General features: G+C 40.9%; 1 protein-coding gene and 1 pseudogene across 1 annotated transcript in view; one reads left to right on the top strand and one right to left on the bottom strand.

The window, feature by feature from the left end:
• The window catches only part of FTCDNL1 (formiminotransferase cyclodeaminase N-terminal like), a 387,434-nt gene that overhangs the window by 349,489 nt on the left and 22,095 nt on the right, over positions 1 to 15,850 (top strand). The window lies entirely within an intron of this gene.
• Positions 2,623 to 3,109, bottom strand: LOC146396074 (large ribosomal subunit protein uL24 pseudogene; annotated as a pseudogene).

Here is a 15,850-nt window from a genome sequence, read left to right as displayed (position 1 = left end):
CCCCGCAGGCTAGGGCACAGCGTTACTGAGGCTTCCTGGGAAGGAGCAGTTTCTAACTGAACTGTGTTCTAGCAGCTTGAAAATTTTAATGAGGTGTTCCTGTTGTGGCTGAGGAGGTTAAGAACCCGACATGGTGTCTGTGAGGATTCAGGTTTGCTCCCTGGCCTCACTCAGTGGGTTAAAGGATCCGTTGTTGCTACAAGCTGCAATGTAGGCTGAAGGTGTGGCTCTGATCCAGTGTTGCCCTGGCTGTGGCTTAGGCCTGAAGCTGCAGCTCTGATTCTATGCCTAGCCCATATCCTTCAGGTATGACTGTGTTAAAAAAAACAAAAAACAAAAAACTTAATTCAGCTTTTTGAAAAATCTCAGTCAAGAGGAGTAGTATGGGATTAAAAAAAAAAAAAAAAAAAAAGAGGAGTAGTGTGGGAAAGGGAGTAATTTATCACCTGGATTAGTGTGGCATATACACTGATATACTGCAAAATGATTTTTAGGTGATCCCTTAGCAAATATTTATCATCTTAATAGACATTCTAAGGCACAGAAAGATCAAATGATTTGTCCCTGGTTGTTTGGGAAGTTACAGGTAGAGCTTGGATCTGAACCTATATAATCTAGTTCCAGTATCTATGCAGTTAAGCCCTCTTTAGCTCTTCTCCACAAAACTGCATGGAGAAAATCAAACCCTAGAGGTCTAGGGCATCCTTTGTGTGTAATGAATCACCTTCTCACCTGTGCACCTGGAGTAGTAATAGCTGTGGACGATCCTTGAGTGCATAGTGTATAACTAGTGACTTTAGAAAAATAGTCACTCAAATAATTTTCTGCTAATTCTCTCACCTAAATCCCATTGCAAAAGGCCATTTAGTTATACTATAGAACATATACTAGAGAAATATATAATTAGGTGTATTAATTATTGCTGTGGCCTGAATGGTGCTTCCCCTTCATATATTGAAACCTAATTCCTAATGTGATAGTATTTGGAGTTGGGGCTATGGAAGGTAATTAGTTTGGGTGCGATCATGGGGATGGAGCCCTCTTAATGGTTTTGGTGCCCTTATAATGAAAGGAAGAGCCCAGAGCTCTCTCTCTTTCTCTCTATCTCTCTATCTTTCTCTCTGCCATGGGAGGACCTAGCAAGAAGATGGCCATCTATGAAAGAGGGAGTGGCCCTCACCAGATATCAAATCTGCTGGCATCTTGATCTCAGACTTCTCAGCCTCCAAACTGTGAGAAAAAAATTTGTTTTTTAAGCCACCTAGTCTATAGTATTTTTGCTATAGCCGCCCAAACGGACAAAGACAATGATCCATTACTGTGTAAAAAATTATTCCAAAACTTAGTGGCCAAAACAACAAACATTTATTATCTCATAATTTATATGGAACAGAAATGAAAACATATTCACACAGAAACTCATACACAGATGTTCCAAAAAGTGTAAATAACTGAAATGTTCTTCACCAGGTGAATAGTTAAACAAATTGTGGTAAATCCATACCACTGAATACTACTCATCAACAAAAAGGAGCTAACTATTGATACATGCACCGACTTGGGTGGATATCAAGGGAATTATGCTAAGTAAAATACACACACACACACACACACACACACACACACACACACACACAAAGCCCAATCTCAAATGGTTACATGACTTCACTTACATAACAGTCTCAAAATGGCAAAATTACAGAAATATAGAATACATTAGTGGTTGTCAACATTTGGGGAAGGTGGAGGAGAGGGGTGGCCATAGCTTTAGAAAGGTAGCATGAGAGGGAGTTCCTGTTGTGGTGCAGAGGCTCAGGTTGCTGCAGAGGCAAAGGTTCAATCCCAGGCCCCGTGCAATGGGTTAAATGATTGGGCATTGCCTCAGCTGTGGTGTAGGTCACAGCTGTGGCTCAGATTCAATCCCTGGCCTGGGAACATCCATATGCCATAAGTATGGCCATTAAAAAAAAAAATGTAGCATGAGAGATCTGTGATGGAACTATTCTGCTTCTGCTGCTTCTTTTTTTTGGGGGGGTGCTCACCCATGACATACGGAGGGGCCAAGGATCAAACCCATGTCCTCATGGATACTAGTCTAGCTCGTTATTTTTGAGCCACAATGGGAACTCCTATTATTATTCTCAATATGATGGTAGTCAGCTACATCTATATATGTGATTAAAACTACACAGAATTAAATACACACAAAAACAGGCACATGGAAATATGGTGGATGATATCAATGTCAATTTCCTGTTTGTAATATTCTACAGTTACACAAAATATTATCATTGGGAAAAACTGAAGAAATATAGCATTTCTCTGTATCATTTCTCTTTTTTTCATTTTAAGTTTGTTTGTTTGTTCGTTTGTTGCTTTCTACAGCCGCACCTTCGACACATGGAGGGTCCCAGGCTAGGGGTCCAATTGGAGCTACACCACAGCCACAGCAACATCAAATCCAAGCTGTGTCTGTGACCTACACCACAGCTCACAGAAACGCCAGATCGTTAACCCACTGAGCAAGGCCAGGGATCGAACGTGCCACCTCATGGTTCCTAGTCGGATTCGTTTCCACTGTGCCACGATGGGAACTCCTCATTTTAAGTTTTTAATGAAGTTCTATACAAGATTATTTTGTTCCTGCATATTTTCAATTGTTTCTCCCTTATATTTGCCCTTTTCTTTTCCTACTTATCAATATTTAGCTTTACATTCAAGGATCTTCTTGTGGTCTTTGTCCAGTGTTAGTCTAGCGATAACCACCTTGCTGGGGTGAATGCCCACATGGGCAGTCATGCCATTTGCCTTCTCCCACTGCACTCTTTCAGTGTAGATGACATATTTCTTCCCGTAAATCTGAATTACTTTGCCAGTCTGCTGCCCTTTGTATTGTCTTTGTACAACCTGAACTTCATCATCCTTTCGGATGGGCATGGATCAAACATTGTACTTCTGTCTCAGCTCTTTGGAAAGGGGGAAGATATAATCTTCCTGCAAATGCAGGAAGGTTCATTCAAATGCATTTTACGGTTCTTGATTCCGTCAGAAGTTACAAGGTATTGAACTTCATTTTGGCCTCTGGCGCTTCATCAATGGCTGCAAAAGGGAAGAGCCGTATTATTTCTTAAAACTGCAGGTATGGAGTCCCTGTCGTGGCGCAGTGGTTAACGAGTATGACTGGGAACCATGAGATTGTGGGTTTGATCCCTGGCCTTGCTCAGTGGGTTAAGGATCCGGCGTTGCTGTGAGCTGTGGTGTAGGTTGCAGACGTGGCTCGGATCCCACGTTGCTGTGGCTCTGGTGTAGGTCGGCGGCTACAGTTCCGATTAGACCCCTAGCCTGGGACCCTCCATATGCTACAGGAGTGGCCCTAGAAAAGGCAAAAAGACAAAAACAAAAACAAAACAAAAACAAACAAAAAGATATGCTTTTATATTTTATAGACCTGTGTAGGACTTAGAACAATGAAAATAATATGCATATCAATCACAACAATGTGAAGTTTTAGAACACTAGACAGAAAATTCTAAGTCACAAACAATGGACAGGGACTAAGAATGTTACCAGATTTGTTTAAATTTATTTATTTATTTATTCTTTTTAGGACTGTACCTGTGGCATATGAAGTTTCCCAGGCTACGGGTCGAGTTGGAGCTGTAGCTGCCGGCCTATGCCACAGCCACAGCAACACTTGATCTGAGCCATGTCTTCGACCTACACCACAGCTCATGGCAATGCAGGATCCTTAACCCACTGAGCAAAGCCAGGGATTGAACCTGCGCCCTGAGTCCTCATGGGTGCTAGTCAGATTCATTTCCGCTGAGCCACAATGGGAACTCCTAAATTTATTTTTTAAATTTACACACAGTAAAGGTTGTTCCTTTTGGTGTATAGTTCAGTGAGTATTGACAAAGGCAGAGTCATGTAACTACCACCACAAATGAGATACAGTTCTATTACCTCAAAAATTTCCTTGTGCTATCCTATTGTAGTCATACCTTCTTTCACCAGTAACCTCTGACAATTGCTGATCTGTTCTCCATTATTGTAGTTTTGCCTTTTCCAGAGTGTTATATATAAATGGAATCATGCAGTATGTAGCCTTTTGAGATTCAGCCATGATGTTGCATGTACCAATAGTTCATTCCTTTTTGTGGCTGAGTAGTATTCCATTATATAGATGTACCACAGTTTTCTTATCTAATTACCAGATAAAGGATATTTTTTACAGTTTTGGCTAGTATGAGTAGAGTTAATAAAACATTCACATACGGGCTTTTATGAAAACATAAGTTTTCATTTCTCTTGAATGAATGTCTAGGACTGGAATTACTGGGTCCTATGAAAAGTGATTGCTTATAAAAGACTGATAAACTGATTTCCAAAGTGGTATTATGCAGTATTATGTGGTATTTCCGCTAATAACATAAAAGAGTTCTACTTGTTTTGTATCACCTCCATCATTTGGTTTCTCTCTTTGTTTTATTTTGTTAAATTTAGTCATTCTAAAAGATGCGTACTGGTTTCTCCATGTCATTTTGATTTGCATTTCCCTAATGACTATTGATGATGAGCATCTTCTTTGAGGAAATGCCTCTGCAAATGTTGCCCATTTTTTACTGAGTTGTTTGTTTTTTATGGCTGAGTGGTTTTTTAATATGTATTTGTGAGTCACATTTTTATTTTATTTTTTTAAAGGTTATGAATTTATCACATCTGTAGTTGTATAATGATCATTCCCAGGATTTCCATCCGATAACCCATGCACATCCCTCCACCCCCCAAACTGTCTCCTCTGGAGGCCATAAATTTTTTAATGTCTGTTGAGTCAGCATCTGTTCTGCAAAGAAGTTCAGTCTGTCCTTTTTTCAGATTCCACATGTCAGTGAAAGCATTTGATGTTGGTGTCTCATTGTATGGTATGGCTTAGTGTTAAGAGTGTTTTTTACATTCTGGGCACAAATTTTTCTGTCACATATATGATTTGCAAATATTTTATTCTAGTCAGGGAGTTATCTTTTCATTCTTTTCTATATTGTGTGAGGTAAAGATGTGTTTGTTTTGTGTCTGGATATTCAATGGTATCTGCTCAATATATTGAAAAGATTATCCTTTCCCCATTCCATTGTTTTGGCATGTTTGTTGAAAATCAACTGATTGTAATTGTAAGCACTTATTTCTGGACCTTTTATTCCATTTGATTGGTCTATATTGTTATCCTTATGCACTGTCTTGAATATATAGCTCTGTATATACACACATAGTATACCTTTTCCAACTTTATTCTTTTTCAAAATGGCTTTGGTTATTTTCAGCACTTTGCAATTCATGTAAATTATAGGATTAGCTTGCCAATTTCTTTTTTTAAAAAAGCCTGCTGGGATATTTTTTGGGGGGAATTGTATTGAATCACATACATCAATTTGGGAAAAATTGATGCCTTAATATTTCATGAACATGGAATAACTTTCCAATTATTTAAATCTTTTTTCATTTCTCTTATCAAAGTTTTGTAGTTTACAGTATACAGTTCTTGCATTTTGTTAATTTTATTCCTTAGCATTCTATTCTTTTTGATGGTATTGTGAATGAAACTTTCTTATTTTTACTTTCAGATTGTTTGTTGCTAGCATACAGATAAACAATTGAATATTTATATTAATCTTGCATGCAGTGACCTTATTAATCTTATTTATTATACTTATAATCTTGTTTTTTATTATTATCTTCTAATTGTTTTTGTAGATTCTCTAAGATTTTCTACACAAAAGAGAGTATTTGTAAATGAAGATGGTTTTCTTTCTTTCTTTTCATCTTCATGCCTTTAGCTTTTTCTTCCCTTATTACAGTGGCTAGGACCTCTAATATGATATTTAATTGAAGCAGTGAGAATGGAAATCCCTACCTTGTTATTGCTATCAAGTGAAAGCATGGGGTCTTTCACCAGTAAATATAATGTTAAATGTAGGTTTTTCATGGATGCTTTTTATCTGGCTGAGGAAGTTTTCTTCTATTCCTTGTTTGCCTATAATTAAAAGAGGGCATGCTGTTTATCTATGGGAGCTCTTCTCTCTCTCTTCTGGATTCAATAGATTTTTTTCTTCCTACTGTCGTTTACCCACAGTTATTCATGAGAATTCAACCTGAAATGCAAAATCCAAAGAGATGGTCAAGACATTTTTAGCCCCTTTACTGTGAACAACATGGGCTTCTAAAACCTATTTTTCTTTAACAAAAACTAGCTCCTATGCTATTAGTAATTAGGATAAGGATATCAAGGTAATGCAGAAGTTGTACTCACTTAAATGTGATTTTTCCTAGAATTTTAGCATTTTGTGCCAACAAGTAACAGCAACTGAAAGTAAAACCCTTAATACAGCTGAAGACAGCAAAGCCATGGTTGTGGGTACAACCCCCCCTCCAGGTCTTACCTGATTGGCTGCTTCTCCCATCACTGTGTATTTTGTATTTTTTGCCATAGTTCAGCAACCTCAACACTTCCTCTTAGCTATGTTTCATTTATCTTCTGTTGCATAACAATCCATGCCAAAACTTAGCACTTAAAACCATAAGTGTTTGATTTACCATTGTTCTGGCAATTTTGGTGAGGCTTGGAAGAAACATCTCCTTTTTGCATCATAGTATCTGGGGCCTCAGTTAGGATGACTGAATTAGGGACTGGAAGAGGCTGTTCTCTATTTTGGGGGGCTGTGTTTCTCTATTTTTCTCTTTTTCTCTCTAGCTCCCCGCTTCATATGAATAGATCAGGTTTCCTCATAACATATGGATCTCAGGATGGTTGGACTTCCTACAGAGCAATTGACTTCTTCCAAAAGCAGTATTCCCAAAGCCTATCGTGGAAGCTTTTTCTTATGCTCCAACCTCGGAAGTACTAGAATATCACTTTTGCTACATTCTATTGGTCAAACATGCCACCAGAACCAGCTCAGATTCAGAGGGAACTAAATTCTACTTAATAGCATCTTTTATCTATCTAAAGCTTCTTTCATCAAAATAACTTGACCCAGAGTTCCTGTGGTGGCGCATCCATAACAAACCTGACTACTATCCTTGAGGACATGGGTTTGATCCCTGGCCTTGCTCAGTGGGTTAAGGATCCAGTGTTGCCATGAGCTGTGCTGTAGGTCTCAGACACAGCTCAGATCCCATGTTGCCATGACTGCGGCATAGGCTGTCAGCTACAGCTCCAATTCAACCCCTAACCTGAGACCTTCCATATCCCTCAGGTATAGTACCCGCCCCCCCAAAAAAAAACCTTGACCTTTTTTTTGGCCACAAGCCAGAGGTAGAACTGTACCACAACGGTGAAGATGCTGGATCCTTAACCAACCACTATGCCACTAGGGAACTTCCAATTTGACCTTTCTTAAAGTTTAAGTCCTATATATACTATAGTACTTTTTATTAGAAATTTATCGTATCTTTTAAATTAGGCTAGTGTATTCATTTTAAATTGTGCTAGTTATTTATTTAAGTGGTAATCCAATTATCAAACTCCATAGTTTTTTTTTTTTTTTTTGGTCCTTTTTAGGGCCACACCTGTGGCAAATGGAGGTTCCCAGGCTAGGGGTCAAATGTGAGCTGTAGCCGCCAGTCTACACCACAGCCACAGCAACGCAGGATCTGAGCCATGTCTGTGCCCTACACCACAGCTCACAGCAACGCTGGATACTTAACCCACTGAGCGAGGCCAGGGATCAAATCCAAAACCTCATGGTTCCTAGTCAGATTCGTTTCCTCTACGCCACAGGTGGGAACTCCTCAAATTCCATAGATTTTGAATGGTTCATGCCAACTATATTTTGTCCACAAACTTTTTTTTTTTTTTTTTTGAGTGCAAGATTTCACAGAAGTCAACATTTTCAGGAATACATATATCATATACACCCCATTATAGCAGAAATACCTGACGTGCTTAGGTCTTCAGTGGGTGATTCAGACATGTTTAGACCCAACATTTCTCAAGAAACCCCAATTTCTTATTTTATCCTTTAATCCCAAAGTAGAAGTAAATTGTTACATCAAACAACACTCATTCTTCAAGTAGGAACTGACACAAAGAGGTGGTAATAAAACTGATCCTCTGTGATGAAGATGGAGGTTCAAGGCAAAATTGGGAAAGTGACTTTTCAGATCATTGTTGCTTCTGTTTTAGTCCTTTAGCACATTGTTACACATGTGGCATGACAGAGAATCACATGCAAGTTTAGCTGAAGACATGAAGGCATTAGGTTGGCATAATGCCCAGAGGAATTTGTGTGTGTGTGTGTGTGTGTGTGTGTGTGTGTGTGTGTGAGAGAGAGAGAGAGAGAGGGAGAGAGAGAGAGACACGTGACGGGGTGAGGGGGAGAGCTGATCTGTCATTCAGAAGCCCTGATCAAATCTTTCTCTGCCTTCTTGCCTTCTCATCACCCTTTTGTTAAGTATTTTTCAAAACACAGGACCACTATAACCATTTACAACTCAAGCTAAGGTATTGACTTTTCTTCCGGCTACATTCTCTTTGGAAATAAAACCATACCCATATGCATACATATGTGTGCATGTGCGCACGCACCCCCCCCCACACACACACACAGCTTACTGCTCAGAACTTGATGAAGGGTGGGTCCTAGCACCAGATTTCTGACATAAAATGCCGTATCAAGATAAGAGTGTTCATAAAAATTCTATATAAGGTTGACCATATTAGTAGCACTATTGAGATGAAAGTCATGACATCCTATAGTCACAGACAAAATTTCAACAAAAATTTCTTGACAACCTGCTGTATATTAAGCACCATATGAGGAGGATGTATGAAAAGAAATAAGATAATTCATTTCCTATTACTCAGTTGCTGGGGCCAAAAACCTACACTCTCCTTTGGCTCTCTCTTTTCAAAGCCCTCGGAAACTGCTGTGGAATTTACTGTTCTGAATATATCTAATCCTCATCCGGATGCTCTCCTGTGTTGCCTTCCTAGCCCAAGCCACCACCTTCTCTTCCATGGACTGCGGCGGGAGCTCCTAATTGTTCCTTCTTCCACCTCGCTCCTACCCCGTACTGTCTATTCTTCACACAGCAGCCAGAATGTCCTTCTTAAACACCAAATTGGAAAGCTCTGCCAACACTCAGAATAAAATCCCAATTCCTTATCATGGCCTTTCTCCTACCTCATCTTTTATACTTTGTTCCTGGTTCATTGCAGCTCACTGTACTTTGAACACACCTAATTCATGTTCAGTTCAGGTCTTTTGCTTTAGCTATTTGTTCCACTTGGAATTCCCCACCCCCCACCCCCTGCCTCCACCCACCCCTGCTCTCTGCCTCCAGACATTCACTTGACTTGGGTCTCTCTTCAAATGTCAATTCCTCAGAGAGGCCTTCTCTGACCTAAAATTTCATAGCTAAACTAGGAGAAAAGTTCCTGCTGTGGCTCAGTGATAATGAACCCAACTAGCATCCATGAAGATGCAGGTTGAATCCTTGGCCTCGCTCGGTGGGTTAAGGATCCAGCATTGCCGTGAGCTGTGGTGTAGGTCACTGATGTGGCTCAGATCCCAAGTTGCCATGACTGTGGCATAGGCTGGCAACTGCAGCTCTGATTCATCCCCTAGCCTGGGAACTTCCATATGTCATGGGTGTAGCCATAAAAAGACAAAGAAAAAAAATACATAAACTAGGAGACATTCCCAACTCCTCACTCTGTCCCCTTACCCTGAATTTTTTTTGTCTTTCTAGCCTTTCATGTTAAATATTTATCTTTGTTTTTGTTTCTCTTCCCCACTGAAATGAAACTCCGAGAGCTTTGTTCTTCTTACCTGTTATCATCAGTGCCTAGAACGTGCCTGCCATGTAGTGGATACTTAATAAATTTTTGTTGTATGAAAGCATCCACGAATGAAAACCTATCCTGGCAGAGAGCTGACCCTCTGTTGGAAGGCAAGCTTGGAAACAGCCATGGTCATACGATGTGACTGTGCTGTGACAGATCCATTTGCAAGGTGTTTGGGGAGCACAGAGGACTGAGTCACTGGCTGCTTAGAGAGGGAAAAGCCAGTGTTTTTTCACCTGGACTTTGAAGGATGAGTAAGGGTTCACCAGATGGAGAAGTCTGCAGAGGACACTTCAAGCAGAAGAAACAGTGATGCAGAGGCCTGGATGTAAAAACATAGCACGGGAGGAAGCTTGTCACTTCATTGTGCCTGGAAAGCAGGATGTGCAAACATGCCACAGAGGGAGATGAGAGATGAGTGTAGCAGAGGTGAGCCAATCAATTCGGAGCCAGAAATGACTTTCCAAGGAACTTGGAAGAGTCATGGGATTTGAGGAAGGTAAAGTAATCTTCAGTGTTTCAGAAAGAATTTACTGCCCACTGTGTGGTGGATAGTGTGAGGCAGGAAGGCTTTGCTCTCCTCCTGGCTGGGACAGTCATTGTGGGGGGAGTGGAGAGAAAGTAATAGATGGGAGGTGTGTCTTGAGAGTGCATGGATGGGACTTGGTGACCTAGACATGGGGGGGGGGGGCAATGGAAAGGGAGGAATAGGCCAGCAGAATTTTAAACTTGGGTGACTTGAGGACATTTATCCTGGCAAGGAACCCAGAAAGAGACCTAGGATTGGGGAACCAGAAAGAGAAATAGTTGTTGCCCACATCTGCCCAGTGTTCCTGCTCTCCAAGCCCCTGGGTAGCCATTTGCTACTTTCCAGCCATCAGGGGGAGAGCTCACCTGCCCTTGTTCCACAGAAAAGCGCACAGGGCTGGACTCACACTTGCTCCTCCCTTCTACCCACTGAGCCTTGGTTATTTGGTCACATGTGTGTGCCTGCCTCTCTCTTCCCTGGGGACAAAACCTCTCCCAGGTGGCTCTTGTTGAAAATAGATTCCTAGCAACTCCTAGCAATTCCATGCCTGGTTGGACATGCTCAGACACACACAGTCCCAATGGGGGTAAGACTTAGCGGCATGTATAATATCACGAAACTTTTGTTATCATGTTATATGATTTTTTATATTATACAACTGGTACATGAATGCTTTTCCATTATAAAAATGGCAAATATGCAGAAGTACCCAAAGATTTGAGAGTTCCTTTCATGGTTCCCCCCTTTGGAAAATAAAAGTGTATTCCCCCTCCTAAGAGTAAGATGTGTCTCTTTTCAGGTCTTCATTACACACACACACACACACACACACACACACACACACGCACACACAGACACACACACAGAAGAGAAACCTATGGTTTTATACATTATCTTTGACCTCAGATTATTTTGAAAATTTTTTTATTTTCAGAATAATTATTTTCAAAATTTTTAAATGTTTGACTTTAAAGATTTCTACATCAGTAAATAAAAATCTATTTCTTTCTTTTCAAACTACTGAATAGTATTTCATGGCAGAGATGTATATATTTTTCATTGAATCACTCCCCTTTTCATGGATACTTGGATTGCTTCCAAGTTTGCAAGATTATAAACAGTGCTACAGTGAATATCTTTGTACACTCTATTTTGTATACGTTTGCAAATGTTTCTCTAATGTGGGTCCCTGGAAGTAGAATTGGTAGGCAGTCCTAAAGGTATTCCATTTTCATTTTGCTAGAGGCTGCCAGTTTTTCTATTCCTTCTTAAGTGCTTCCAGATGTACTAAAACAAGAAAATTTCCTGAAATTGTAATGTCAGTTATATCTTGACTGGATCCTTACTAGGCTAACATCAGTCTAGGGACAAACCCAACACTCATGCTGATACTTGTGCAGTATCCCAAAAGGCTAGGAATGCTGGGTCACAGACGCCGTCTTTGGGCTTTCTAGCTTTTCCTGGGCCTGCTGAACAGTTTGAGATCTGAAAAAAACTTGTTTGCTTCAAAATATAAAAAGAAACATATAACATGGAGATGAATACAGATTTATTAAGTAATTATAAAAAGTAGCTTGACTTCATTGATATTAGGTTTGGTATTCATAAATGTTCCCTTCTTGTGCAATCTGGAATTCTCCTGAATTCTTTCCCTGATCTGCTCTACTTCCTAGGTTGAGGAACCAACAGCAGTCCTCTTGGCTTGTCTTTCTCACGTTCAGGGAAAAACTCACCTAGAAAATAATATCAGGGTTTCCTTTTTCCCTTTCCTAGTTTGGGGAAATTGTTCTGTTTCTCTTTGGGAAGGAGGCAGGTTTAACTTGGGATAGAGCAGTTGAGGAGAGAGCTCCCTTTCCAGGAGGGGGCAGTATTAGGGAAGGAACAACATTTGTTTAAGTCTTAATCAGTGGAGGGGGGGTTCTTCTGTCATGGGGGGGAGGAGGTGAAAGGCAGTGGGTGAGGGGGGCAGGATCTCTCAGTCACAGACTCTGCTGTGGGGGTGAGGAGGCAGGTAATAGTTGGGCTCTCTCTCTGACCTCAGCTTTTATTCTCAGTATCAAGCTCTTTTTCAGTGAATTTATTTTCCTGGAGGGCTTAATTCCCAGTGTGGCAGTGACATTGCATCTTACTGTCTTTCATCATTAAAATATCATTTCAGCAGCATTGTGGGCCAAACAGTCCTTGCAGGATAAGCTGGGGACCTATTCAATTATAATGCTTCTATGGGAAGATGCTTTGGGGTTTCCCACAGAGAATTTACAGAGGAACCTCTGGAGTAAATCCATTCCTGACTGAGCAGTGTTCACGTGGACCACAAGTTTCTGTTTTCCAAGGAAGTTCCAATTTGTGATTCCCTGGGAAATGTCCCAGGTTAGGGAGTGTTTTTTGTTCCAGGTTGCTCTGTAATAAGCTACATAGTTCTATGGATGTGAGATGCCTCATGGATTGACCTGGCTAAGGTTTATTGTTCTTTTAAATTGGTGGCTTTGTAGTTACAAAATGAAATTTGGCAGCTTGCAAGGATTGAATGGTCAAGATGCATTTCTAAGAGTGCAAACATTTCCTTTGGCCACTTGGACTATAAAACCCAACTGGTTTTATAGCCCAAGTGGTTGGTAGTTTTCTTTTTCTACTTTTTTCTTACTCCCTTTTCCCTGCAGCCCAGCCTGAAGCTCTGCTTGAAGTCTTTAAAGATGCAGTGAACTAACTTCTGTTGAAATCCTAGCAGTTGTCTGAGTACTCACCCACCCTCCCCATGCCTGCCCTTCCCCAACCCCCCAAGAAAATGACCTGATTATAAAAATCTTTTTATAGATACATTCAAGGTCTGGTGACCTCAGTTCCCTCCCTTGTTAGACACCAGAAATTGAGTTATGGTCTTCACCGTGGAATTCCCTCCCATACACACCCAAGAGAGAGCCACAGACATGAAGGGTCCGCTAATGAATTTCATGTTTGAGAAAGCCTCCCAAATGTTTAGTTATCTGAAATAAAGCTGAACAGGAAAATGAAAACATCAAATGTCTTTTGCTTTTGGCTGAAATTGTGTAAACTCACCAGTTGAGACATTGACCATACGGAGATGAGGAAGAGATGGTCCTATTTTCAGAGTTTTCACTGTCTAGCAGGATACTTGGTAAGTACTCAACACATGCTTGTTGAATTACACTGAGAGCCAAGAAACACTGGAGGTGATCACATTCACTCGCTCTTTCATCCTGAATTTCCCAGAACCCTCAGTTATCCCTTGTCTTGGCTCCTGCACTCAAAAGAAGGAAGGGAGCTGCCCATACCTTTTGTTCTGAGAAGCCTTACAAGAGCCTCACATACTCCCAGCCCATCTGCCACTATCTCCCCACAGCTTGAAATTCCCACCTTAATACCACTTTGAGGGTTAAGCTACTATTCCTTTTCAAATGCCTGCACTCCTGGGAGGGGACGGAGGAACCTATGTGTGTGCGTGTGCGCGCATGTGTGTGTGATGGATGGTGGGATGTCTGCTGGCTATTAAGCGAAAAGGAAGAGTAGAGAGGCTAGATGCCTCTAATTCCCTCTTAGTACCACTGAGCCACACACCGTTTCTGTCAGGTTATCTCATTAGCACTTTGGAAGCCTTGGAAATTTTTTTTGAGGATAAAGAAAATGAAAATCGATGCTGCACTATTGTACTATGCACAGTAGCCACCAGCCACATGTGGCCCTTGAGCCCTTGGAATTCTGGTCCAAATTGAGATGTGCTGTAAATATAAAATACCAGTTTTCAAAGACCTAGTGCGGGGAAAAAAAAAAACCATAAAATAGCTCATTAGTAATTTCTTTTGGCTGCATCCTTGGCATGTGGAAGTTGTTGTGCCAGGGATCAAATCTGCACACAGTTGCAACCTGTGCCACAGGAGTGGCAATACCAGATCCTTAACCTGCTGCATCACAAGGGAACTTCCCTCATTAGTCATTTTTAATATTGATTACATATTGAATGAAAGTTTGTGGCTACATTTGCCAAATAAAATCTATTATCAAAATTAATTCTACTTGTTTCTTTTTATTTTTTTAAAGTTGGCTACTAGAGGAGCTCCTGTGGTTAATGAACCTGACTAGTATCCATGAGGATATGGTTCAATCCCTAGTCTTGCTCAGTGGGTTAAGGATCCGGCATTGCCATGAGCTGTGGTCACAGAGGTGGCTCGGATTCTGCATTATGTGGCATAGGCTGGCAGCTACAACTCCAACTCAACCCCTAGTCTGGGAATCTTCATATGCTGCGGGTGTGGCCCTAAATAGACAAAATAAAATAAAATAAAATAAAGATGGCCACTAGAAAAGTTTAAATTATGGGGAGTTCCTGTTGTGGTTCATCAGGTTAAGAACCTTACATAGTGTCAATGAGGATTCGGAGTTCAACCCTGGCCTTGCTCAGTGGGTTAAGGATCTGGCATTGCCTCAAACTGTGGCATAGGTCACAGATGCAACTCAGATCTGGCATTGCTGTGGTGGTGGCTAGGCCTGCAGCTGCAGCTCTGACTTGACGCCTAGCACAGTAACTTCTATATGCTGCAGGTGCAGCCCTGAAAAGAAAAGGAAATTTTAAATTATGTATGTGGCATGCTATTGCTATTGAACAGTATCGTTCCAGTGGCTTGCAGGAAAGATTCCATCCTAGGGGGCGCTGAAATCCAGTGTGTGAAATGAGCCTGCAAAGGCAGAAATGTCACTAGGGGAAAAGGGTGGCCTGAACACAGGAGGAGTGGCAAAGACTCCCCTGTGTGTCTGGTTGGCAGCCTGGTTAAACACACAGGGACTCCCACCATCCATTCCCATCCCAAGGTCTTTAAATCAGTAGGCTGATGTCCCTCGTATTGATGCCTATGACAGGGGAAGGGAGTGGGGAGGTGGGGCATACCCCAATGGCTCTAAGATTTGGTTTAGGATTAGCTTCTGGGGTGATCCTTGCACCTTCTGGTCCCAGGGTCTACATGTAGAATTACGTCATAGGTTACTGAAATATAAGTTATGACCTCGATATCCCAGTCAGGCTTGGGAAGACCAGTAATTCTATTAATATGGCTGATTTTAAAAATTCAGATAATATTTTTTAATTGTAGGAAGTTGTCTTACAATTTTCCTAAACTGACGTTGCGGATCAGTGCATAGACATTGATATCAAAGCAGGAATAACTGGATTTTTTCATAGTGGTTTACAGTTTTGAATGTCCTTTTCAGCAAATTATCACTTTTTATTGTCACAACATCTTGTTGAGGCAGGCAAGGCATGTATAGATTTTTATCCATATGTTATAGCTAAGAAACCAAAAAAAAAAAAAAAAAAAAGGTTGCCTTGACCAGCGTTTGAAAGCTGTTAAGTGACAGAATTAGGAAAGGCTCATGGATGATCTCATTGGAAACCTTGGCATCTGGTCTTTGGTGGCTTCTCCTGGATCACTGAGGTGGGCCAGGGCATGAGTTGTCAATAGCTTCCTGAA

The sequence above is a fragment of the Sus scrofa genome, chromosome 15 (assembly GCF_054392235.1).
Source record: "Sus scrofa isolate SSC_HxYL_T2T_F1_AM1 chromosome 15, Sscrofa_HxYL_maternal_Yorkshire_Landrace_v2.0, whole genome shotgun sequence".
In the NCBI taxonomy this organism is placed as follows: Eukaryota; Metazoa; Chordata; class Mammalia; order Artiodactyla; family Suidae; genus Sus; species Sus scrofa.
The sequence above is the reverse complement of the archived record's forward strand: the minus strand, read 5'-3'. Positions and strand labels throughout refer to the sequence as shown.